This window comes from Euwallacea fornicatus, chromosome 5 (genome assembly GCF_040115645.1).
Source record: "Euwallacea fornicatus isolate EFF26 chromosome 5, ASM4011564v1, whole genome shotgun sequence".
NCBI lineage: Eukaryota > Metazoa > Arthropoda > Insecta > Coleoptera > Curculionidae > Euwallacea > Euwallacea fornicatus.
In genome coordinates, this window is record NC_089545.1 from 994,433 (window position 1) to 1,019,641 (window position 25,209).

The 25,209-nt window shown below is 38.6% G+C and overlaps 1 protein-coding gene and 1 long non-coding RNA gene across 3 annotated transcripts in view; one reads left to right on the plus strand and one right to left on the minus strand.

Annotated features, from left to right (window-relative positions):
- Positions 1–25,209, plus strand: part of GABA-B-R1 (gamma-aminobutyric acid type B receptor subunit 1) — a 101,002-nt gene that overhangs the window by 18,328 nt on the left and 57,465 nt on the right. Inside the window, exon 1 of one of the 2 annotated variants that reach the window (XM_066282911.1) lies at positions 19,831–20,051. The exons of the other annotated variant lie outside the window; for it this stretch is intronic. The gene's annotated coding sequence lies outside the window, so the exon portion shown is untranslated. Of the gene's footprint in view, positions 1–19,830; positions 20,052–25,209 lie in introns of those variants that run through there. 2 annotated transcript variants of the gene reach the window in all.
- LOC136339568 (uncharacterized) lies at positions 7,342–20,217 on the minus strand. Its single transcript, XR_010732161.1, has 3 exons — positions 20,090–20,217; positions 8,648–8,725; positions 7,342–8,583 (listed from the first exon to the last, which is right to left on the minus strand). It is a non-coding gene; the product is annotated as an uncharacterized lncRNA (long non-coding RNA).

Sequence of the window (25,209 nt, forward strand, 5' to 3'; positions counted from 1 at the left end):
ATTGCCAGGGAATTCTTGAGGCAGCTTTGTTATTTCCGGTTCCGATTTCGTTTTGAACTTGCCCCCAACCTCACCATTTTCAATGGCCTACATCGCAACCTCTGGATTTTTTGAAATTGGAAGGTTTGGATGATATAAATTTAAACCGATTTCACAGTAATATGAAAGCCTTCCTTATCAGCCATACCTGAGAATTTCCTGGATGTTAGAGAGATTTAATGTCTTCTCGAGCATATTTTCTAGTTTACGTCCAATGCACTCTACGTGGGAACTGCTTGATTTATTTGAAGGAATCTGGAGCAAAAGGCATCTTATGATTCCAAAGCTGTTTCCAGATCTGTGTTTGTCTATTGAGTTTCCCTCTTCAATATTCAGCACTTGGAGTATGTAGGAGCATCGAGGACGATTTTTTGCAGTAGTCATTATGGATTCTCGTGGTATTTCTAGACACCCAGCTTCCCAGACCCCTGGATCCCCAAAAAAGGGATCACATTCTTAATCGTTAGCTTCAAATTATTGTTTATTGCTTAGCTTCTGTAGAAGGACCAACAGGTTTCTCTGATGAGTTTGAGGAGGCGACTTGCAGGATGCATTAATTAAATTTACTTTTTTTTTTTTTTTTAATAAAAAATTAGTAAATTTAAATTCTATTTACCTATTGACGGCAATGGAAGTGGGAGCCCTTCCCCTTAACGTTCGCTCAAATACCTTAATTTCACTGTGTTTCTGTGACACGCCCTTAATAATTTTTTTCCGTTCAGGTGGGTATGGTTCAGTGACTGTACAGTTGTCTGCGATCGCTTCAAAGTTCAGGTAGGCCATCAATTTACATCCTAAGACTTGCGCCACCAATAATAATTTATTTTCTTTATTCCTCAATTACGTGAATAATACGAGCATTATTTAGGAAACTAACCTGAATAGCGACCGCCTGAAAAATTCAATTTATGGGACTTAGGCCCGCCTCCCGAAAAGCAAATTATCTCGGCATTATTCTAACGATAATAGATTGCCGCCATTTAAAGCTGCTCTTAAATTAAGCCCACACCTAGAGCGATCCTTCTTCGTGAATTCACAAGGGAAAAAGTGCAAGCTTCTTTCATCACTTAATTACTTCGATACTGTTTCAGTTAATAACCTTCATTTAAAGAAAGGCATAAAGGCATCTTGGGAAAACATCAATTTTCTTGACGATGAGGAGCGGACGGTTTCCCTCTAAATGACGTCACGATTTATGCACCCGCAAATAATGCGGCGTTTATTATTATGCATAGCCGCTTTCCCGCCTTGGGAAATGAAGCACTCAAATGCATTTGAAAAGGAAACTTAAGAGTCGAATTTAGCCTAAACTTAAAGGGAAAAGTTAATCATAAAGGGGCTTTATTGTTGTATCGAGAGCGTCCCAAGTTGTTTAAGAATTAAGGAGCTCGAGAGAATTATGAGGGTATCAGTTGCATCCAACCCAACTTAAGGGTGCTCTTTCTCGTGCTATTCCACTACGATAGCTTAAAGGGTAAAAATTTAATTAAACTTTGGTTTCAAACTTGTTAAAATCGCCATATCTGCACATCTACATAAATAGCAGTGCTTCTGTGGCTAAACGCTCCACTTAATTATTCTTGAAAACTTGGCCATCAGCGGGTGCTAAAAAGGAAATTCTTGGCGAATGCTTCGCAATTCATTAACAGTATTGTCCCACGCAAACAACGTCAAACAGGAACAAAAAGGTGGTTCACGCCTTAAATTTCTGTCTTTGCGTGATACTGGCAGGTAAATTGAATTTGCTCAAATTCAGACACTTGCTTCGGGCCGTATAAATTTGCAAGAATTAAGTTGGGCAAAGGGGCGGTAGTGATTAACAACTTTATAACTCCGACGGTGTATCTTTAGATTTTAATAAAATATAGGCGGGCATGGACCACCTCGCATTTTAATATTATGAAAGCAGGTATTTACTGAAGAAGTTAAAGTGCCAGTCATGCAACTAATATTTCGAGAGAAGTTAGGCTTAAAGGGAGAGAAACGCCAGGCTTCTGCAGCTAAGGAGAAATATATTTATATTCCGTTAAAAAAGGTCAAGAACTCCTCCCTGCCTCTAAAATTAACTTCAACTGGCCATTTGCCTCAGGGAACCTAAATTTTGGTAGTAGACATAAGGTGATTTACGATAATGTCATACTTTATGGTTTAAGAGGTTGTGGCACTAATGAGCTTGACACGAATTTCCTTCCATTACTCAATTTATTGTGAAAAATTACATGACAAATTTAATCAATGAACCGAGACTGAAGGTAAGCTGGTCTCAAGTTCGTTGGTCGCAGTGCCTGCAGGAAATTTGCTTTCAAAATGCCATATTTTCCTGTTATGAGCCAGAAGACGATAAAATTAAATTTTCCTTGCAATAGAGTAAGATATTAACCGTATAAGGCCGATAATTAATGAGGAAATAAAGTATATGGAGATGAAATTTGAGGTTGGAAATATATCAACCCAAGTACGTTATATACGTATCGGCCGCGTGACGTTCATAATTTATCCTACACCACCCCTATCATTATTATGTTACTTGTGTGTTAAATGTACATAACATTATGGCGTAAGGAAAAGCCAATTTACTTATGAAACAGGGTTATTTCGGCTTCCTTTGGAAAAAATATCACGATCCAACGAACCATCCTCTGAGGTTTCCTTGGTTCCAGCATATGCATCGGTGCGTATCAGCTTCCTGGAAAGTCGAGCATTCGCGAAACCACTGGACGGCCGACGACCGTATTGCAACAACCTCTCTTTTCCAATACTGGAACATGGAAAATTACTTTCTTTTGTTGTTCGTTACACTGACCTGGCTTTTCGTTCGGTCCTCTGGTAGTCTGACCGTCACACATTCGTGAGGGAGTGAAAAGGCCCCATATGTACAGAATTTCTGACCCACTAGCAGTGCCGCGTGTTCCTGGGGAAGTCGTTTGTCCAAAAGATTTATTTACCAATTACCGAGTGCTTCCTGTTCAATCAGTGTTATATTCCACTTCAATTTTCCTCAAGTGTTACGTTCAGAAAATGCTTTAAATGTTCATCGATACGATGACGTTATTTCTAATGTATCAGAAATTCTGTTCCCAAAGGAAGGGAAAACAATTCCGGATCCTGAGAAGCACTGAGAAATATGTGCAAGAGGTCCCGATGGATTCGGTTTCCGACCATTTGCAGTTGAGTTTTCTCTCTGCTGGGACAGACATTTAATTTGCGAGCGTTTGATCACTATTTCCAGACAAATTTTCCAAATACTCATTTTAATTTTCGGCCCTGAAACATACGCTGCAACAAACGGAATTATCCGTCTTATCCAGAAATGTGGAGAGACGTTACGTTTTTCTGTATACGATTAGGAAAGTGGTTCTCGTGTGATTAGTGCAACAAACTAGTCGCTTTGGAGTTTAGGTTAATCTCGAAGTTTCTCTTAGGGTCTGCAAATCTGCTGTCTTAAGAGATATGGATGTGGCTCACAATACCAACCATTGCTGTATCAACCGCTGTGCTTTGTCATCACCGAATGCTTAACTACGTACGTTCCCATCCCCCAAAACTTAAATCTGAATTGCTTTGTGTATTCATAAATCCCGAGGAATTAAAGCCACAAGGAAATGAAACCTCCCTCGATATTCCATCCTTGGTTTATCTATTATATCTCAAGTCTTGAGCTGTTTGAGAAGCTTAAGCCGAGTATTAAAGTTACACGCTCTATTTTGTAATTCATGGCAATTTCCTCCGTTTCAAACCGCCATAATGGCAAGACGATGCTCGTACATTTTTAAACAGGCGTTCGTCCTTGCCAGGTTTTGTTATAAACGAGAAATTCACTATAAGAATAGAGGTATTGTTGGCAATTACTTTCTTCTTGCACTTTATTAATTTAATGGTCTTGAAATAACGATTCGATGCGAATACAATGCACTATTGATTCCGGGGAACTAGACAATGAAGAGGGATTTCTGCTAAGATTAACAAGGGCACGCTGATTCCAGGGAAATAGACAATAAGGAGGGATTTCTCTTAAGATTAACAAGGGCGACTTGCGACGTGAAGGAATTCTCAAATATGGCTATTTGTAGGGCTCCGCACTATTTTTCCTGAAATAAAATATTACCGAGATTTGTTTCCCTATCACAAACAATTTATTACGTTTAAGGTTCACATCCGAATATGATGGCCCGCAAATAGTTCGAGGAGCAAATAAACACCCGAGAGATTTATTTACAATAAAATGACTTCGCACGTTTTTAAATTAAAACCGTAATTTAATTTCTAACTAAATAAAATTAGACTGGAAAGTTCCATTTGTTATTTGGCGTTACCCAACTAAAATTGAGTTGCTAAAATTTTCGCTTTAGGGGATTACAAATTGGTGCATATGCAGGTGATGGCTAAAGCAGACAGATTAATTAATCAAGTTTTTAAATTGAAATTTTGGTGTAGCTGGGTGATGATTTCAATCAAGAATTTTTTCAGTTTCAACTCAATAATTAGACTTCGAACGAATGACCATTTCGGAATCAAGTGCGATAGGGAGATGACGGATGGAACGGGCCGAATTGACTCAATACTGGTGCCAGAACACTGCGGCGCGTAAACGTACGTATTCGTTGAGCAGCGGAATGAAAACGGACGGACCCACGCACGTCTCAAAAACGTACCAGATCAGAAGAAAGAAAAAACCATGACAAGCGTCTTAAATCGATAACGAATTGATTAATTGATCGACGTGTCAATCAGTCGCGGCCAAGCCGCCCTTCGCCGCGTGTCAGCGGCACGTGTCGAGAAGGGGTATGACCTTTCCTTTAACGTTACTTATGGTAGGAAGCAGCCGCGATCTTATTGGTTGTCCGTAAAGCCATTGCATATCGTCCCATTAAGTGAGCTTAACTGCCGCAAATTGTTGCTAAAATTGTTTATTTGCCATTGATTCAAAAATTGAAAGCGATATTGGAGATTTTCCACGGGTTTCGTCTAGCGGAGGAAGGACGCAATGTAAAAAGTCATGTGACGCGTATGATACAGTCGAGACTGCGAAAATGAAGGCATTAATAGAATCAAATCGTGGATTAACCGTACGGGAAATTGTTGGAAATTAAACCCATCAAAACCAAGCGTTGGAAATCGCCTAAAATAGATTGGATATGTTAGGAAACTGAATGTTTGGGTACCCCAAGAGAATAAGGCTCTCCCTGAACGAGAAAAAAATTAACCTTTTTCGAAATGTATGATAACATTTATATCCGACCCTTTTACACCGCTTTCAAACGTAGTTTCGTTTGCCACGATGAATTTATACCTAAAAAGATGGGTAGCGACCCGGGTGGGTTCCGAAAAGGTGGGTAAACCCTCGAATTTGACCCATCCTCAAATTATTCCATCGCTTTTTCGGAAAAGGCAGGATTAAAGCAATTCCTGACCGAGACTGTTAAACTCCGGGTTGCGACCTTTCTTACCTAATACCCAGGAACGCTCATTTTATTATTTAAATTGAACTCATTTTTATGTGGTCCATTATGTTTCCAACAATTCAATTTAGTCACAAATCCTATCAATTTCAATTTATTGACAAGATGAAATGTATTTCCTGTCAGCATTAGTCCAATAATTGTTATTGGATTTCCATTATGGCGAACGGAACCATTTTGTTTGTTTTTCGAAATAAAGTTGCAAATGATGGAGTATCATGCTGACCTGATCTTGTTTACTCATGGAAATGCCCGACTTAATGCGAAGAAAGTTTTTTCGAAGCGTTCTAAACTCATCTTTAATGACTTTAATATTTTTTAAAAATTGCAAGTTGGCGTATTTGCCCCTCAGACAGATAATAAATCCTATTAAGCCCCTAATGGTATACAAAGTTCGATTTCCTACACGTGCGAAGTTCTTACATAAAACTCCGATAAATTTCTTTGTCAGATATAGACTTCTTATTAAGAATGAAATGTAGCGCCCGTATTATAAATTTAAAAAGTAGGTCGAAAAACATGGTCGTTATTTGAGCCTTTCTCCGCGAAGAAACAATGAGTTTTGACACTTTTCGTTGACATAAAAATAAATCTTCGCTATATCAGCAGCGAAGAATTAGCCCCCCATTTCCTGACGAGGACAAACAAGGCATTGACCGTTAAAAGCGTCGTTTAAGACATCCAAGCAAAGCCGACAAAACCCAAAGCAGACAAAACCGACAGAACCCCAAGCAGGCGAAACCCTGACCTTCCTAAAGCTAACACCTGAACTCCCTTAAAGGGAATTAAAGACTCAAAGGAAGTGATTTGTAAACGATTATTTCCAGTTGTGGAGCCTGGAGTGGAAAAAGTTCCTGCGCCAGGTTTAATTTTAAGACAAATTTATTACCAAACAGCTAATTAAACGAGGATAATTTGAATTTTTCACATCTTTCAAAGCACTTTAATGAACTGTACTTTTAACAGAAGCAAGCTATCAGTAATTAATCAATATCAGTGTACTATGAGATGATAAAATGCATGCCTGGCACCTTTTGGCAGTACCCTGATCGCCGATAAAAATGTCTTCTAAATTTAATCAACAGCTGAGGCGTAAGCTATCTAATCGCTAGCGTTGTTCTTTTTTACTCAGCTATATCGCGTGGCTTCATTTTGTACACCGCACCCTTCACATATTCCCATAGACGGAAGTCTAATAGAGTAAGATCAGGTGATCGTGCTGGCCATTCCAGCGGTCCTCGCCGCCCCATCCACCCATTTGGAAAGGTCGAGTCGAGGAATTTAGGGATCACATTTTTACGTTGCAAGATGTAATTTCAGAATCGAAAATTGACGCGTTTCGGTATTTTTTTCAGGTATGTCGAAATACGCAGATATCGGATTTATTCCACTTGGTCGTTAATAACCGTTTGTCAGTGTTGTAAAATATCTGCTAAAATCATTTTGCTCAGTTAAGACCGGGTACTAGTAAAGTTATAATTCAGTTGAGAGGGATGTGTTGAACGTACTGCGTGACATAGAAAAGGGAACACCCCGTAAAAATTGTTTTGTTTAAATAACTTTAGGTATGCATGTTTGTATATGGGAACACTAAAAACGATTAAATTTCCAGCCATATTTATCAATGTATTTACGAGTTATCAGGAATTTTAGTTTTTTTTTCACCATGAAAATTGCAATAAAATATCAACAATATGATTGCAAAATATCGTTTATTGGGGAATTGTGTGCTTAGAATGTGCTTTTGGATTTATCAAATATAGCCAGACGCAGAATGCAGTGAAATTTTCATCAATTGAGCGAATTTGAGAGAGGTCAAATGGTGGTTCTACCCGAGGCAGGTTGGTCATTTATTGAAATCGCCACTAAATCAAACCGTAAAAACTATAGTGAGATGTTGTCGGACATAGTTCCAAGAAGAGTAAAGAGGTACAAAGAGAGGTACTGGACGATCTCGAAGAACTACAGAACGCCAAGATCGTCGCCTTCCAATTACGACCCTAAAAGATGGGTTCGTCTCGTCGAAGACGCTGGCGGATCAGTGGTTTGCTTAGTATAGAAGACCCATTGGGATTCGAACCATTTATCGCTGGATAAGAAGTTTTGGATTGATTTCCTACTGTCCCCGTCTTATGTTACCTCTCACCTTAAATCGTGGATAAAATCGACTGCAGAGGTGCAGAGAACGGATACATTGGGATCTGGAATGAGATAATATCGTGTTTAGTTGCGAATCCAGATTCTGTTTGGATATGCATGACGCTCGGGCAAGAGTAACAGGAAGACGGGGTGAAAGACGGGATCCTCGATTTGCGGTACAGAGGCCTGTCCATCAGACTGTTGGGGTAATGGTTTCGGATGCTATTGCATATGGTAACAGGTCACTTTTACTTGTCATTAGAGCCAGTTGAATATATCTAAGAACTTCTGGAACTTCATCTCGTGCCTTATATGGAAACTTTTGTTAATCCAGTTTTTCAGCAAGGCAATGCACGACAACATGTGACTAAAGTGACTATTGACTTTTTTCAAGAAAATGCAATCGATTTGCCACCCTGGTCACCTCGATGTCGAGGCTTCTCACCGATTGAATACGTATGGGATATTGTAGGCAGAAGGTTGCATAATTTACCCTATCCCACATCAACTCCAGCGGCGCTACGTCATGCTGTCCAGTTAGCGTGGAATGTGATCCCCCAAGAGGACATCAATCACCTCATTACATCCACGCCTAGATATGTACAGGAATGTATAAGGCGCTACGAAGGACCGACAAATTATTAATTTTTTTTTAGTTTTTAACTATTAAAATTGTGCAATTTTTTAACGAAGTATTTGTTTTGGCGTGAGAAAAAGGAATAACAAAAATTATTAAAATAAAATATCTTTTACGGGGTGTTCTCTTTTCTACGTCACGCAACATAGTTATTAACTTAACTGCTGTTCGTCAAATGAGGAACTTTTTGTAGAGTTAATTTACAAAATCTCCCTGCAGCTTCTAGTGTCAGTGGTCAGCCGAAGCTTCACTTGATCGGGATGGATAAAAATCTGTAATTTTGGGGGCCCAACTCGTCACACAATATCGCTGTTTGATAAGAGAATAGACGTATTTTACTTTATATCTATCGGTTAATAGGAGGTTTACTCACTAAGCAAGAAATTTATCGGAGATCATTCGAATTCTTCCTTGAATTCTTGAAGCTCGTTGCCGGGATACGCCATAACTGCTGTAATAATGAATACGCATTAAGTTAGATATACAGGGTGGGGCACCAAGAGCGCCTCGGGGTATTACGTCCTTGTTAATAATTTGATCGAAAATTGTTTTTAGATGTGTATGTAGGACCTTGCAAGGTACATTTTAAAAATATTTTCGTTTGTACAGGGTGTATATAAAAAAATACATCTCAAACGTTTTTTTTTTTTTTTAATGGAACACCCTATATTTTATTACATATTTGGAATTATAAGAAGAAAACAGTACAAGTTTGTACAACACATATTGGGTCTAAAACAATCGCTTCTCGAGAAATTTTAGAAAATATAAAAAAGCAAGAGTTAAGAAAAGTTGTTTTTGCTGGGTGAAATGAGTTACTTGGCTATTATTTTTTTACTATTACTTCTTAAGTACAAACTAATCTTCAAACTAGAATGAATTATCTACTAAACTGATATACAGGGTAAGCAAAAAGAGTGGTCAAATTTGACTCCCTTATAATTTAGCAAAACTTTCTTATTTCAAATGGAATATATACATTTCTATGTATTACTTAGAATCACTAATTAATTCTCTTTCAATTGATACTATAGTGTTCTATACCTATCTTTTACCGTTTTCCCATAATACGTTGCATTAAAAAAACATATGTTTGAGATGTATCTTTTTTTATATACACCCTGTATAAATGAAAATATTTTTAAAATGTACCTTGCAAGGTCCTACATACACCTCTAAAAACAATTTTCGATCAAATTATTAACAAGGACGTAATACCCCGAGGCGCTCTTGGTGCCCCACCCTGTGTAAGTGATACATATTTCTCTCCTCTGTATACACTTCATTCTACCATACGCTATTCCAACTTTTATTTCGATTGAAATTAGGCACGTAAGTTAAGTTAAATTTAAAGAAACGACTTAAAATTAAAAATCGATAGAATAATTTAAATAAAAACCATTTTTACGGGGTGTTCTCTTTTCTGTGTCACGCAGCGTATTAACGAAATGGCGGGGAATGCGAACGTGACAATTTCGCTTTCGCATAATAACTTCATTTCGGGAACAAAGAGGAGATATTAATCGCATTTATTTCCCCACTTTGCAGATATGAAACACTAAATTTTTATACGGTATAAAACTGATGGAGTCCCACAAATCTTTGACCTAGAATTTCTACCCATAAAATTAACAGTAAAGAAAGTTTTGTCATAGAAGTAGCGAAACTTGGCAACTTATAACTGACGACTTTGAAAACAGCCACTCCCCAAATTGGAAAACTTTTAAAATAAGCGTCGGTTAGGCCACACCATTCGTTAATAAATTACTAGTGTGTTACATTTGAAACAGTGTTTCTTTACCTTATTCCACTGCAGGCTGCAAATTGCTGCATAAATTTCCCGAATGGAGACAACGTGTGCGAAATTCAGTGTTTGTCGGCACTATTACTGTGCAACGAGTCCCATATTTGCACGTTTTTATTCATTGCACCTCTAGGAAGGATCGAATTGCCGGTGAAGACATCTTTATTGTTCAACAGGCGCAATATTGGCCGTTAAAATGAAATCGAACACCAGCTCCCCTCCCTCCCCAATGCGTTGCCTGTAAAGTCTTAATTTGGGTTATCGATGTTTTGCGCAAACTATGATTTTCCAATGCTAAAATTCGCCGTCATATCGCGAGCGTTATCTGCTTAATTGGCAATTATAATTTGATGTAAACGCCCCACATTGTTGACCATCGAGGCCTATAATTGAACAAGATATGACGAAAATATTGCGTTTTAATCACTGCGATCACCCCCCCGTGAAAAAAAAAAAAAAAAAAAAAAAAAAAAAAAAAAAAAAAAAAAAAACGATCTGGGTCAGATTGAAAATTTTTTTTTTCTCTGTTCTTTAATCCCAAGTAAAGTTCCTGCCGCGGCCTTGCTCCATCAAAATGGACTTCGCGGGCTGACTTCCACTTTCGGACGACCACTTCCAATGAGCTCGTCAATATCGATACGGCATTTCGTTCTTTAATTTTCATTCCTCCCAATTTTATCCTCGTTTCGTTCAAAACCAACGTTTTCCCTCAAAATTCGCTCTAAATGTGAACACCCATATCTTAAGTCCCGACTTTGCAATGCGAGGCAAAACAATAAAAATTCATGAATACGTAAAAGTATCGATTTGGCCGTCGGGGAGTTGAAAGCACAAACACTGCCAGTAAAATAACTTTGCATATGGGATAGCAGGCATGATTTTACTGCCGTCCAAATGGAACTGAAGTATAAATATCTTAAGCTCTCACCTGTGCTTTTACGATTCAAAGTCGGAAAGAATATCTCTGTTTTCGAAGAAGTTGTCCAATCATATTGCGAACAATGTCTGTGTAGAGCTTTAAACCAGAACAGTGATCGTTGGAGAAAAACGGTTCTCGTTTCGGGCGTGTGCCCTGTTTTATTCAACGATCGCCGGCCTTACGGTCTAGACCTTCCATTTTCCCTGATCAGTATTCTCTAAAACCGTCTAAAACCGTACAGCAGTTCGACAATCCACCGCACCGGTGTCTCTCCCGTAGTGCTCCAACGGAAAGCGTTCCCCTTATTTTTAGCAAATGCTCTTGGCTTCTTTATTCCTTCATTTCCTCCTGGGAGGAATGCTTGCCTTCCTCGAGGACTTCTGCCGCAACCGCGAGCCCCCTGCAATCTGCACTGATATTATTTTTATAAATCGCGTTTGTATACGAAAATACTAGACCCGTGCTTTGATATCATAGCTTCCTCGTAAAATTCCTCGACGTTTTCTTTACCAGCAACGCTCTGTGCATTCCGTGGACCTATCCCCATATCAGCTGACCAGCGACTCAGGCCTAAACCTCGTATCTGAAGTTTGGGCCGCTTTGAAGTTCTAGCGGCACACCATATAAACTGAACTGTTCCTTTCGCAGTGACGCCAGATTTAAAGCCCTGATATTCTTTTTAAATTTTCTTGGAAAAATCCGACCGGGACTTTTCCTCGGTTAATTAAACGGTTCGCATCAGAGTCTCTAAATCTCCTTCACTTTTTCGATAGCTAGTCATTAACCATCTTCAGTGATTTTATGAAAACACGGCCTTAGTGTATAAATGGCCAAGGGCTCGTGACGAGTAACAACCTGTGTCCTAGTATCTCGTGGTGTATCTCTGTTAAGGCTACTTCGTAGAGGGAACTGATATAATGTCAATTTTCTGACAAGCGCCAGGCTGGTACACTATAAGAACTACTACCTCGACTGATGGTATGGCAGAAGGGAAGGTTGACTGCTCTCTTCAGCTGCCTGCTACATTTTCCATATAGATGTTTCTTTGAAGAATCTTCTATAGGATTCTTGATTAAAATTGTAAAATAACTGTAAGAGCACTTAAATTCGCATTTACTTGTAATATTTATCATCAAACCAAACACACGTCTCGTTCGCTCCTTTTTGAGGCAGCTTAAACTGTTCTCAATTTCCAAGAACTTCTAGCTCACAAAGCCAACTTTTCCGATAGAATCACTTCGAACTTAAGTAATATTCAAAAAGCAACTGTTGGGATTTATGTTTATACTGGATTCTTCATCCAGAAGTATCGTTTTTTCTTTTCTTTTATAAATTAAAAGGGATGAGGTTATTGAAAGTTGACGTGTTGACGAAATAATCTCAGGGCAGGAGGCAAAATTATCGCGTCAACTAAGTAACTTCCAGTAGCCCTAATGGACTGAAACTCTATAGAGATTACTTGATATATTGGATCGATCGATTAGCTAACTGTCTGAAACCGATTCGTTTAATATATTACGCTCTCCTTAATTTTTAAAGCATGAAGCGCCTGGAAAAGGGGTTTCCTGTTTTTCTTTCCAACAGAGGGAACCTGGAAGCACTGACTTGACGTAATTAAATTAATTATTTTCAATCGACTTGTTTTTATGGCAACAATAGACGCGATTTCATTAAAAACATTGCTCATACGCCTTGTTGCCGTACCCCTCATGTAAATGAAATTACGTTCGTATCAAAATATTCCACCCCTTTGTGGAGGAAATCGAACGGACTCCTATATCAGAAACATAAAAGTCAAATTTTTAAATTATTTATTTAAGATTGTATGCAGGACGGTTTTCTTTGCATTAGGTCGTTCGCAAAATCATGCGTATTTCACAATGAAAATAAAAGACGGTTATTTTTTCCACTAAAAATGATAAATTACATATTACCCTTTTTGTTAAATGGCATTTCTCCATCTTTGGGGCAATTCCACGATATCGCAATCATAAAAGTTAGATTTTTTTCCTCGAAAAACCGGCCCAAGTACGGTTTTACATCTTCGTCAGTCGCCAACGTTTTTGCATTAAGGAATTTTTCCGGCGATCGAAAGGAAAGATAATCCGACGGTGCTAGGTCTGGGGAATGCGGTGGATACGGCAAGGTTTCCCGTTCGAATTGTGGCAATATTTCGCAGGTACAAGTTGCCGATCGTGGGCGTTGTCTCTTCACTTGGTTGATCAACTTATCCAGATGACCACACGTTTGTAATCCCACCAGAGAGATGACAACCTTTTTTTCGGTTAATGGGCGTTTTTGTGGCTCATTTCGCTTGATCCGAGGTGTTTTACGAACGACATTGTTGTAGACGATCCATTTTTCGTCACTCTTTATCATATGTTGAAAAACGGCTGATTTTCTTCTCGTCTAAAGAGTACCTTAAGTTCCTTGGTGCCGAGACATTGACCTTACTAACATACCCAGTTTGTTAGAAATAGTTTCTAACGCTTGATTTTGACACATTTATACTGCCAGCACTCGCCTGTATGGTTAATCAACGATTTGAGTCTATCAAAGCTTTTATTTTATTATTATTTACATTATCAATTTCACCATACATATCACATAACTCTTTATGCATCGCTGTTATGCCTTTTTCGTTGTTGAAGTAGTATAACGAAATTTGCCGAAACTGTTCATTATTGTTTTCGACCCTCAAATCGCTTCTTAATAAACAATTTTAACCACACTTTACGGAAGTTAAATTCATTCAATGGCAAAATACGGAATGACTGTATAGAGGACCCCATGGCAAGTCCGTATTTGTGTGTGCTTAATTTTTGCAATATACGAAGGGTCGCTTCTTCCCGGGCTAATAACACACCCTCACTGCGTGCGTGAACCGAACTAAACCGGCCTTATTAAACATAAAAAAAAAAAACATAATTTACAAACCCTTATATGTTCTGGGTGCACATAGTTGGCAGGCTATCACGATCAGAAACTTACAGACATGATAGAATATTTGTATAGCGGAATGCCCATTATCGAGGACCTGTATCAAGGATAAAGGGATACAGCCTTTATCCCTTGTTCAACTCTCCTCGTGTTATAATACTGTATCTCTCGTAGCTTTACTGACATCAATATTTTAGGGGGATTCGAAATTAATTAACCGGATAATCTTTATCAGCTTTGTCCCTTATTTCGGTCTTTTGGACCGTATGATTGGTTCGGAATTCGTTGATTGTTTTCCTTCTCAGGTCGTTTCGACGTTTTAACGCGGAAAATGGAAAAAGGGGTTTTGCCTCAATTCGCTCTCTTGTAGAATGTTCCTTGTACGTGTATAGATGGAGAGTTGCTCTGATTCGTAAAATCTCTGCCTTCTGTAGCTCTGTGCACGTAGGTTTGTGGTTAAAATTTCAGGTTAATTCTGGTCAGCGTGACTTGAGGACCGAACTGTCCGAGCTCCCGGAAAATACCTCTGGGTGAATATATATGTTTCGATTTCATACCAATGCCTTGTTTTTAGTATTTTCCCTATCAACACGTGATCACAGTAACGTGTCACGGCAATATGGTTAAGTACTCGGTAGCAACGTTGATTGGAAAGCAACTTGTGACGTTCTCGTTATAGTACCACCGTAACAACTGACACACCATGCCCTTCCGAAAGGTATTTTCTCAAACTGATTTTGAGATATCGTCTGGGATTACATCAAAATTTGGGAGAAATGTCTATACTGATTTAGTTGAAAACTTTGGAGCTAAATCCACTTTAATAGCACCTCACTCGTCAGCCAACATTGAAATATTAACGACCTTTCAGTAAGATCTTAGCAACTCTCCGAAATGTACCTTAATTAGTTTTCTTCATCCTACATTTCGCTATGATAAATTAGTGGGATGTTTATCTGCGCATTGCGCTTTATATCTTAAATCTAAAATTCCCTCAAAAGGATGTATTCCACTAACGTCCCTTTTACCATATCAGAAATATAATGAATTTAAGCCGTCCATTAATGCGAACATCGTAGTTTGCATACTGTTTGATCTCAAAGGGGACCACCGGTTCGATCCTAATATAGGACAATTGAGCATTTTGGGCGTATGTTTGCTTAGGCATCAAATTTAAATAGAACTTTTTACCGTTCTGTGGCAGGCAACGGAAATCGATTATTAGCAAAATGCTTGTGTCACGAGAGCCATGTTAAAATTATTCATAAATACCCCGCATTTGAAGGTGTACACTAAGGGATTTCGAGATAATGTGCTTGGTAGGGCAGAAAGATCGATAACAAACACACGTTTTAAAGGTGCCACTTTGAAGTTCGAAAAGGGCTTCCAACAGTTGGGTGACTTATGAAATTTCTTCCCTCGAGGAAGATTAATTTGCTTCGCAATGCACGCATAAACTGGCTCCAGGGATTGATGAAAATAAATTATATATTTTACCTTGGAATTCATTAGAATTTCACATGTCACGAAGTGGCCTTTTGGAAAATTAATTGGACAGCGTTGGAAAGGCACTTTTTTCAAACCGCAATTTTCAGCACCAAAAAATCGCAATAATCGAGGACGTTCACGATGCCGTATCTCGGAAACTTTTCAAGGAATCGACAAGTTATTTGAGCCATCTTGAAGAACTCGTCGAGACGATTAATTTGAGCTATTCTTTTGGGCAATTTGGCCCACGTCTGCCCGAGTTATAGTGGTTCAAAGTTTTGAAAAGTGGCGGAACAATGCGAGCAGCCGCCCCTCCGTGAAATTTTTCGAAAAATCTTGGGAATTTTCGATGCGCTGTTTATCGGTCCAATGGACTCGTATAAGTTCCACATTGACCGTGGATACCTTAGTCGAGGTCGAGGGGCTTTGGAAAGGCAATTAATTTGCTACGGCTCTCGTCATCAGCTGAAACGGCTGCAGAGATAATTAGCAACTACTGAACGTTGCCAAGAAAGTTGTTTGAGGCTAATACATGAGGTCGGTTAGGGCCTGACCGTAAATTACTAAATTGTTTACAACAAAAAATCCCAATTTTGTGCCTGCGTAATAATTAGAGCAGCTCTTGGCGGTTATTAATTTTACCTCAGCGTTTTCGAATTTTTTTTCGAAGATATTGAATCCGTTTTCTCGATAAAAGTATCCGGGATCCATAATGGAACTTATGGAAGAGCCTAGAACAGCTCCAAAACGTCAGTTTTTAGCTTCGTCGATGCCAGAACGGATACTGACCACAACGGAACGCCGCGCCCGTGGCATGTCGTGTTAATAAGACCATCGTTCCCGAAAAAACCTGTGAAAACTTCTTGAATTATTTATACGACATAACTTCACCGAAATATAGAGAACACGGTAAAACATACTGTACAGGTAGACGAATTCAACAACCTTTTGTTTCTTTGAATAAAAATGGGGGATGGAAATACAGAAAGGACAGAAAAGGGTGGAACTGCTACGTATTCACATTCATACAGAACAATGTGTAAGTCGGTCGGTTTTGCAAGTTAACGAAACTGATTTCACTCCGCTAATTTAGAAGTTTTCGAACCTTCTTTAATCTCCAATGACCAAATTGCTGTAAACTTATTAGAGCCGAATTTTAAATTAATCTAACTCTTCGCAGCACCAAATTCTGATCTAACAGAGCCCAATGAGGGGTTGAGGAGCCCACGTGGAAAATTCCATTGTTTCTTACCGTCTCAAGAAAACTTGATCGTTATTAGCCCATTCGTGTGTCCCTAACCGAGTTCTGTTTCTCGGTTTTCCCTGTGGGTTCGGTGAAGAGTTGCACCTGACATGAATAGAAATCGCCCATAGGACAAGTTTTTGTTGATGCGGCATTATCAGAACATACGTCGACTTAACTGAATTCTCTGCGGTCCCCTTTTGGCTTTATTGAAATGCCAGAAAATTATTTAGGCGTAAACAAGTCGTAATTGAACTGAAATCCGCACAAAAACTCAAAGATATTTGACTTTTAATCGCTGCTTTCACTGAAATAAAAAGCTAAATCAACATCATTTCATTTACATATAAAACGCCCGGAGGTCGGTGGATGCTCATCCGAATATTTGACAAGGACTCATATGCATATTTAAGCTTAAATAAATATTTTCTCTGATTGTCCTTATTCTCTTTTTCGTGTTCCTGACTAAAGCCTTTTTGAATTTGGAGCAATAAATCTTACTAAACTGTGCAAATATCGCCTGTTTCCTTTATAGTGGAGGCTTGGCGAGTAATATAATTTTTGAAGAAATGTTGCGTTTTTTGGGAGTTTCAGGTGTAACAACCGGGGGAAATGAAGCAATTACGCACACCCCCTAAATGATCTTCGCAGCCCCCGCTGTTGGGTTGTTGGCTTTGAATCACGCACAAACTTTTTGGAATTATTTAACATCGTAAATTAGTTCTTCAGCCGGTGAGCACGGCATCTCATCATCAAATCCCAAAAAAGCAATTTCCTGTCGCGCATTCACGGAATTTTTCTGATTTCACATTTATTTCGCTTCATTCGTAATGCTCTTGCTGAATTTAAATTTGAAATTGTCATGAAGGACATCATTTTCCTCAATTTTCCATGACACTTTTCAATTATGTTGTTTGGGGGGTTTTAACGAATGATTCGACACCTCCTCGTTCATAATTACTATCGTGTATGCGATATCGACGGTGTCAGCTCGACCCACGATATTTTTCGCGTTTTCGTCGAGGAGTAAGGAATGGGAAAAGTGAGGAGCTAAAAGGAATATCTGTGACATGGAAGATGATTCTGTATTCTAGCGACCTCCCTCAAGCTCTTTATGAAACTAAAATCGCTTTTTAAATTGATGCAATTTTGGGGCACACGGGAATTTGAAAAAATACTTTTGGCGCCATTTAGCCTAAAGTTTCACATTGAAATTAGCCGCCGAAACGAAAAGGGATAGATGCAATATTTACATAAAAAGCAATTTTCTCCTACATCTCTCAAAGCAAATTATGAGATAAATGACTGGGACGTGTTTGAGTAAACGCTCTTTTGAATAGTAAGAGATGAGGAAATAGAAAGCAAAGAAAAAGTGACAAATAAATCAAGTAATTGGAAACAGCGTAAAAAGATTGTGCCTGTTAGGTGAGAACGGATTTTTATCTCGTCACAATGGAAAGTCGCTTTGCCGTAATTTTAAGCTCAGATTGCATCCCCTTTCAGTGGAAAATATTTTTGCTTCATGTTATTTTCATGTCACGAAACAACACGTTTTTAGAGCCTTTCAACTGATAATTGCTATCTCACAAACAGAGTTGATTGGGCAAAAACATTTGCCTGGTTTGACTCCGAAATCTCCGAAACTATCTCTTTAACGACAACTATTTTGGAGTAATAATAGAGGCAATTCCACTTGAATGACCTAGCAAAACACAATCGATGCGACTGCTTATCAGTACTCACACCATTCACGAGCTATTAATTGGCCCCCATTATAGGAGCCACAATAATAAATAATCAGAAACAATACAGACATTATAGTTAATTGCCAAACTTTGTCACGACTTGACAGGTTTAAATTTTCGGATTACGGAGACCCGGCCCGTACAAGGGCCCGGTAAACTTTACAAGGGTTGGGAAGAGAACACTGGGAAACCTAAATACACCCTGCAGTCGGGTCGGAATAACTTTAGTGCGGAGGGGTTCGTACTAATACGATAATAGCACGTCGAACTTGTATTGATTTGCAAAATAAATATATCAGTTAATGAGCCTCCGGATTACAATTTGCGGTCTGCAAATGCAAATTTATATATCATCTGATGGCATTCAGATACTCAAAGGGTGTGCGTTTACCTTTCAGGGTAAATAATCACCATAGAGCTGAAATATACTGGTGGCAAGTTAATCTGATGAAAAGCTAAGCCTCTTTAGAAAGGAATATGTGCTGTATGAAACACGTGATGCATAATTGATTGGACAAAGTCTGGGTTGCTGAAAGCGAGGTTAAAACACATAGAGTTTAAGGGCTAAAAGGGATTACAATGCTGTAACTTTGACCTTTGGAAATAGGGATCGTTTTCAAATTGCATTTTTTCTGTTTATCGATAGAAAACTGAAAAAACATTGAGCGTACGAACGCATCAAATATAAAAAAATAAATGTGATTTATCAGGCGTGGGTGCAACGAATTTGAATTGAAATGCCAAAATTTTGGCGCGGCTGTTTAGAGAATTCGCAAACCTTTAAAATGGCTTCTCACTTGACCCATCTTCTCTATTAAAAAAAAGGGGGTTTCCACCCCTGGAATATTTTCGATTGAGACCGACGCATTCTTTTAGACTTCGTCTTTCCTCCCCTTACGAAGGTCGACATGTTGAAGCGTTTCTGACTTTAGTTTGCCCTTCTAGAACTTTGGGGGAAGGTAAGTTTTTAGAAACGCCCCCGGTATATAAGTTAAACATCTCAGAGGCTACAGAACTGGCAGCTATAAAAAATCCTAATTGAAATCGTTTGCATAAGAGAGAACTTGTGCCGGTCCAGCTGGTGTTCTCACCATTAGCTTCGCAAATATTCATCAAGGAAAGCAGGCAAATGCACGAGCACACACAATTGGATTGAAGACTAGCAGTAACTTGTCTATGCAGTTCTAAAAATAACTTCAACTATTTTTCCATTAGATCACCGAACCATGCTTATTTGCTATCTGTGGTTCAAATCACGTAACTTTTTATTCACATCACAAAACGTAACGATCGAGAGTCGTTTTACGTAAAGCGACAAGTCATATAAATTTAATATGCTAAAAAAGAATAGAGATATATTTGAATGTCTAAACGGAATTTTACTTTTTTTTTCACAGTTGCCGCTTAATTTGTTGACGTTTGGGTTTGATTTAGTGTTTTAAACCGTTGGGGCTTTTGTTTTAAAACTTTAGCGGTAAAAATGTGTTCCTGCTACATACTAATTTTGAAAAGATGTGCACTCACTGCTGCTATGAAGCCTGTGACGTGCAAAAAGAGTTACGTGATTTGAACCATACGCGAGCAGAGACAACGTGATGATAGTTAAGTGTGGTTGTTTGCGCTATCTCGTTCTTCCAAGTAAGTTGATTATGTTGTAAAGTACAGGTTGCAAATACCTCCTGTTTCCTAAATTCGACGTTTTTCCACATCGTTAACGGAACACCCGCACACAAGGCACAACGTCCGCGGCACAGTACACGAAAAATATAAAAAAGACGCTTCCTGAGATCAAAATCAAACTTGCGACGGCGGCAATGACAAATGTCAGTTTTGAGGTCAGGGCAAACCAAAGACCAATCAATGTCATTGCTAGACAAAGATGGCGTGATGTTAAAGTGAAACTTCCGAGTTCCGATCACAGCGCTATCTAGGCGGAAGGTCCCAACTGTTCAACGCAGATGTCTATACGGAAACAAGGATGTGTGGAACAAGGACAAAAATTATTATCAAAAGCGAACCTATTCTGTGATTTAGTTTTCCCTCTCTATTGTCTTTGACATCATTTCGCTCATAGTTTTACCGTGTTTAATTCCCTCCTTCGAATGGCGTTGCAGTTAAAATTACCTAAACCCCTTAACTTTAATAGTAAAGTTCGAAAGGAAAATCTAAAATTTATTTCATCTAATTTGCATTTTCCATTTACCTTACACAACAATGAATTATACCTATAGAGTGTAGAGTATTTGCTGCCCCATTTAATATTGCGGATAGCGTGGCCATTAAGTTATGCAAAATGCATTTCACATTTTACGATCCACTATGATAGTTTCAGGCGCAAAGCTTAATTCAAGATATACACAAAGTGATGGAATTACTAATTTTTCGAATAAGGAAACATTATATTTGTTGTGTATTCCTGCGATCGAGGATCCTCAGGTATTGGTGGCGATACGTCCCTCCTCCAGTAATATGCTTTTGATCGCACACCGAAATTCGATTAGAGTACATCAAAGCGAGACAATCTGCAGATTATCCCAAACCCTCAGTAACCTTAAACTGGAAGCAAGATAAGGCAGGGCTTGCTGGAAACCAAATATCCCTTTGACGATATATTCGAGTTTAAATATACCGCAGTACAGACTGAGCTCTTGGGTAAGTCCATAAATTTTTATCTTGGAGGGGAGGACGGTGACGTAAATATCTCTGGTATACTGAATAAAATGCGGGTGTAGGTGACGCAAAAATAAAGGCAAAGAACAGTCATCTTTATGTTCGTTTCTCAGCAGAAACGGCACATTTTAGGGCTCTTGGTAACTTATCTCCAACTCCGCCATGAAGGTGATATTGTGATTTACTATGTAGAACACCAAAACCAGGGCTTAATTCTCCAACGAAGCAGACGGAATATTGCAGAAATTCGCATATTTAAGTTTCCATCAAGTTTATTAAAACACGCCTTGTTACCGGAGAAGGAGGCTTTGTGGTGGATTTAATTCGAACGATGGATATTGTGCAACGCTAATTCAAACTTAATGTAAGCAACAAAACTTTAAATTAATTTTCCGTTTCCAGATTATAATCAGCTGAAGTTTCATAATCGAAGTTTGCGAAGTGCTTTTGGCCGGATCGTGCTCAGTAACAACTCCGTATAGTTTGAGGAACGTTTAATGGCAGATGTTTAGTGTTGGTGATAACGAGCTCCGAGGATTGAGGTTGAAGACTACTCAAAGTTTATGTGCTTCGACTTGGATGAATTCACTGTCTGTCGAAGCAATTTCGTTCGGTTCATTCGCCATTGTGAATAACACAAGATTTAGTGTAAACAATCAAAACTGCCCGGTGAGAATTTCTTGAAGGATAAATCAGCAGACGTGGGTGATTTTACATAATTCTAATCTATACAAAGTTCATTCAAAAGTTGGCTTCAATTCCTGGATTTAGTGGGATTTCTATTTGCGTGAAATGTTAGGATTGAATTTCCACGTGTCAAAGATGTGTGGAAGCCTATCAGATAAATTGGCACCTGAACGAAATGGAAAATTCATTGGGAATCTATGTTCCATTTAGCTCAAAGTATTTGGATATCGAGAAGTATTCATAGATTTCAGGTGCTGCCAGCACTAAACAATAATTAACAGTGCTCTGGTGGGTTGCACTTAACTACTAGAGTTAAGTACTTCTTAGCTCTAATCCTATCGAACAAATGTGTACTTTCCTTCGAAGCATGAATGGAAGTTTCAAGGTTCCTTTTTATCGGGGATTTATGACCGGTTAGAGCAGACGTTTTTTATTACGAAAAAATATACAAGGCGTCTCAGGGAAAGGGTTCTCCTTGAACATCTTTTCCTGTCGTATGTTAAAAAAAAACCGCTAAAATACATTAAATTTAATAGGGTGAGAGACATCATTTTATGAAAACGTTTTCGCAATGTCATCTCTTTACCTTTGGACACCACTCCATTAAAATGTTCAAATTGGAAGTGGTGTTACACCTGGTGAACGGTAAATTTATTCTCTACATGGTTGAGCTTTTATTTTTTATTTTTGTACGTCGGTTTGGTTGAAATTAAACAGACATAATTGTCGTGAGTGGATTGACGTTAATCCTCATTTGTTCCTGAGAAACCCATACTCAACTTATCCGAGCCAAACAACCTCACAAGTGGAATGTTTGGATAAAGATTTTAGATCATCACATTGTCCAGTTTTAGTTCCTAGAAACTTAAATGGAGAAAATTATCTACAAGTTTTATAAGACGCCACATTTCCCAGGATAACTGACATGCTTGAACAAGATCCCCAGCCCTTAGGATAATAATTAGTTTTTCAATAGGATAGAACGCCTCCGCACTATACTGCTCCTGTCCGACGATGTCTAAACGAAGAGTTCCCTGAAAGATGCATCGACAGAAGAGGTCCAGTGGAGTGGCCCGCGAGATCCCCTGACCTTAGTCCCATTGATTTTGTGTTATGGAGACATTTAAAGACCAAAATCTATGGCACACAATCTGCTTTCCTCGAGCAGTTACGTGCCCGAATCGTCGGAGGGTGCAAGCGAAAATATATGGCCATGTTTCAATTTCTACCGACTTTTCATTAAGTAATAAAATTAACAGGAAAATGAATTAATAAATTTCGTTATTAAAACAATGTCATAATCCATGATGTTATAATTATTAATAAAACAAACTGTTAGCACGAATACCATTTATTATACGTAAATTATTAAATGAATATTTGCAATAACACTGGCTAAATGCAAGCCCCTACGTAATTTAGTACTGTGCGCAGACACATTTCAATTAGAATTATGTGAAATTTTGAAAAGGATAAATAAAAAGTGATTTAAAGCTGCTATAAATTGGCTATAAAGACCTTTTTAAAAGAAAACGTAACATTACGCTGCTCCTTCCTAGTAAAAACGTCATGGTGGTGAGGGCAGAAGTATTGATTTCAGTGAGTTTATATAGATAACGTATTTAGTAGGGATATAAAAAGACTCCCTTCTCTTATCCGTCGATGCATCTCGAAACCTTCTCTCCCTGATACATTCTTCCCGTCAAAAAGTCCGCGCTTCAATCCATTTTGATCTGAGCTAACCAAAATTGTAGCAAAAGTCCATATTCAACTCCAAATTCGTGCGAGAATATATGGAAAAATGATATGGAACACCAAGTCTTTCAGAAAGGGAAACTCATCCAAAAATCAAATAGAAGCAATTTCATAGTGGTGGACGAGATTATCGAGGGAGGTGAATCTGTTTTCTCTGAAGATTTACTGCATTTTTACCGTATTCCTTTTTTTTCCTTCTTAACGTATTTTTAACGATAGTTTTGCTCTGAACTTGACTCATCTTCAGATACTCTGTTCTATGCGTGTTCGGAACTTGCTGTGAACCTAGAGAGCCGGCTAATTAATAATAGGGCTGGAAGTAAAGTCGCATAGATGATGAGTGCACGACTGATAAATTCTGAAAATAATTTCGAAAGTTCGAGATCGTAACGAAAGTCTAAATTCTAGAAATTCCACTCCCGAGCCATGAATTCAAGAGATGGTGACTTTACACGAGTCACCATCGCTTGAATTATTCAGTGGAGTTTTAGCCAGAAATTATTGAAAGGGGATCTCTTAGACGCCATTCGATTCTCTTTCCATCGGTTTTTAACCACATTGTGAAAATTTTAAGGAAACACAAACGTATCCCTGTAGTTATTCATTCAAGTTTTTAAAATTTACACTCTCCTTTCTTGGCAATAGGATCGGGAAATTCGAACATAATACTCAGTTTCGCATCATTGTAGTACCTTTGACGACAAAAGGGCCAAAAAATGTGTGAATCCCCAGTGTTTTGAAGCCATACGCTCAGAATTTAATAAAACAAATCTCGCGACCTCGTCTCGTATCTGTGGGAAACGGTAGCCGTAGTTTCATTTCACGAGAACATAAATTATTACCCTGTTCGGGGACTTCCATAACATTCAGATTTAATTATATCCGAGCCCTAATATAAAAGTCATTAAAAATAAATTAGCTTAAATTCAGCACGCTCAGGAGTATTTCAGGACGAATTCATGCCGCGATCCTGCCGCAGTTATAGGTAGTAATATCAGAGGTCCCCCTAGATAAACCAATTCTAAGAGACCATCAAACTCCCAGGTGCCAAAAGCCGACTTAAACTTTTCGGGCAATTTGAATTTGCATGTGAAGTTTCCCCTAATTGGATTCAACGAGACTGTGGAGCCCAGCAAATCCACAAGTTAAGGTAAACTTCTACTAACTTAACTATTACCGTCATTAAGAGCGGTGTTTGCAGTTTAATCCCTTGGGATTCCCTGTTTTTCTTTAATTTGCCAATTTATTTTCCGCAGCAGGGAACTCCATTTCGTAGATTAGAGTTACTTTCGACTATTGTCTTATACGTTAAACCCTAAAAACTTGTATCACTTGTTTGTCTCTGATAAAGTCTCGCGGGTTGAGAAAGGGTGCTTCGGCGATTGCGGCGGGATATGGGGTAAACAATTTAAGGAGAAGTTTTAAATGTTTACTAAAGTTTGAGGTGTAGGATTTGGGAAATATGAGACTTTCAAAGTTGTACGAAATTTAGGGGATAGAGATTTGAAGAGCCTGTCTATGATAAATAAGTAATTGGAGTTGGGTTCAGACGGGGAATTTATGGCTGTAGCAAGGGACCAGCTCTCCTAGATATGGTTGTTCGCTTAGAAGTTTTTGTCCCCAGGAAACTAACTCGAATTTAAGTTTGAGAATATAAGTCGATTTAGAAGTCACCAGATCCCAA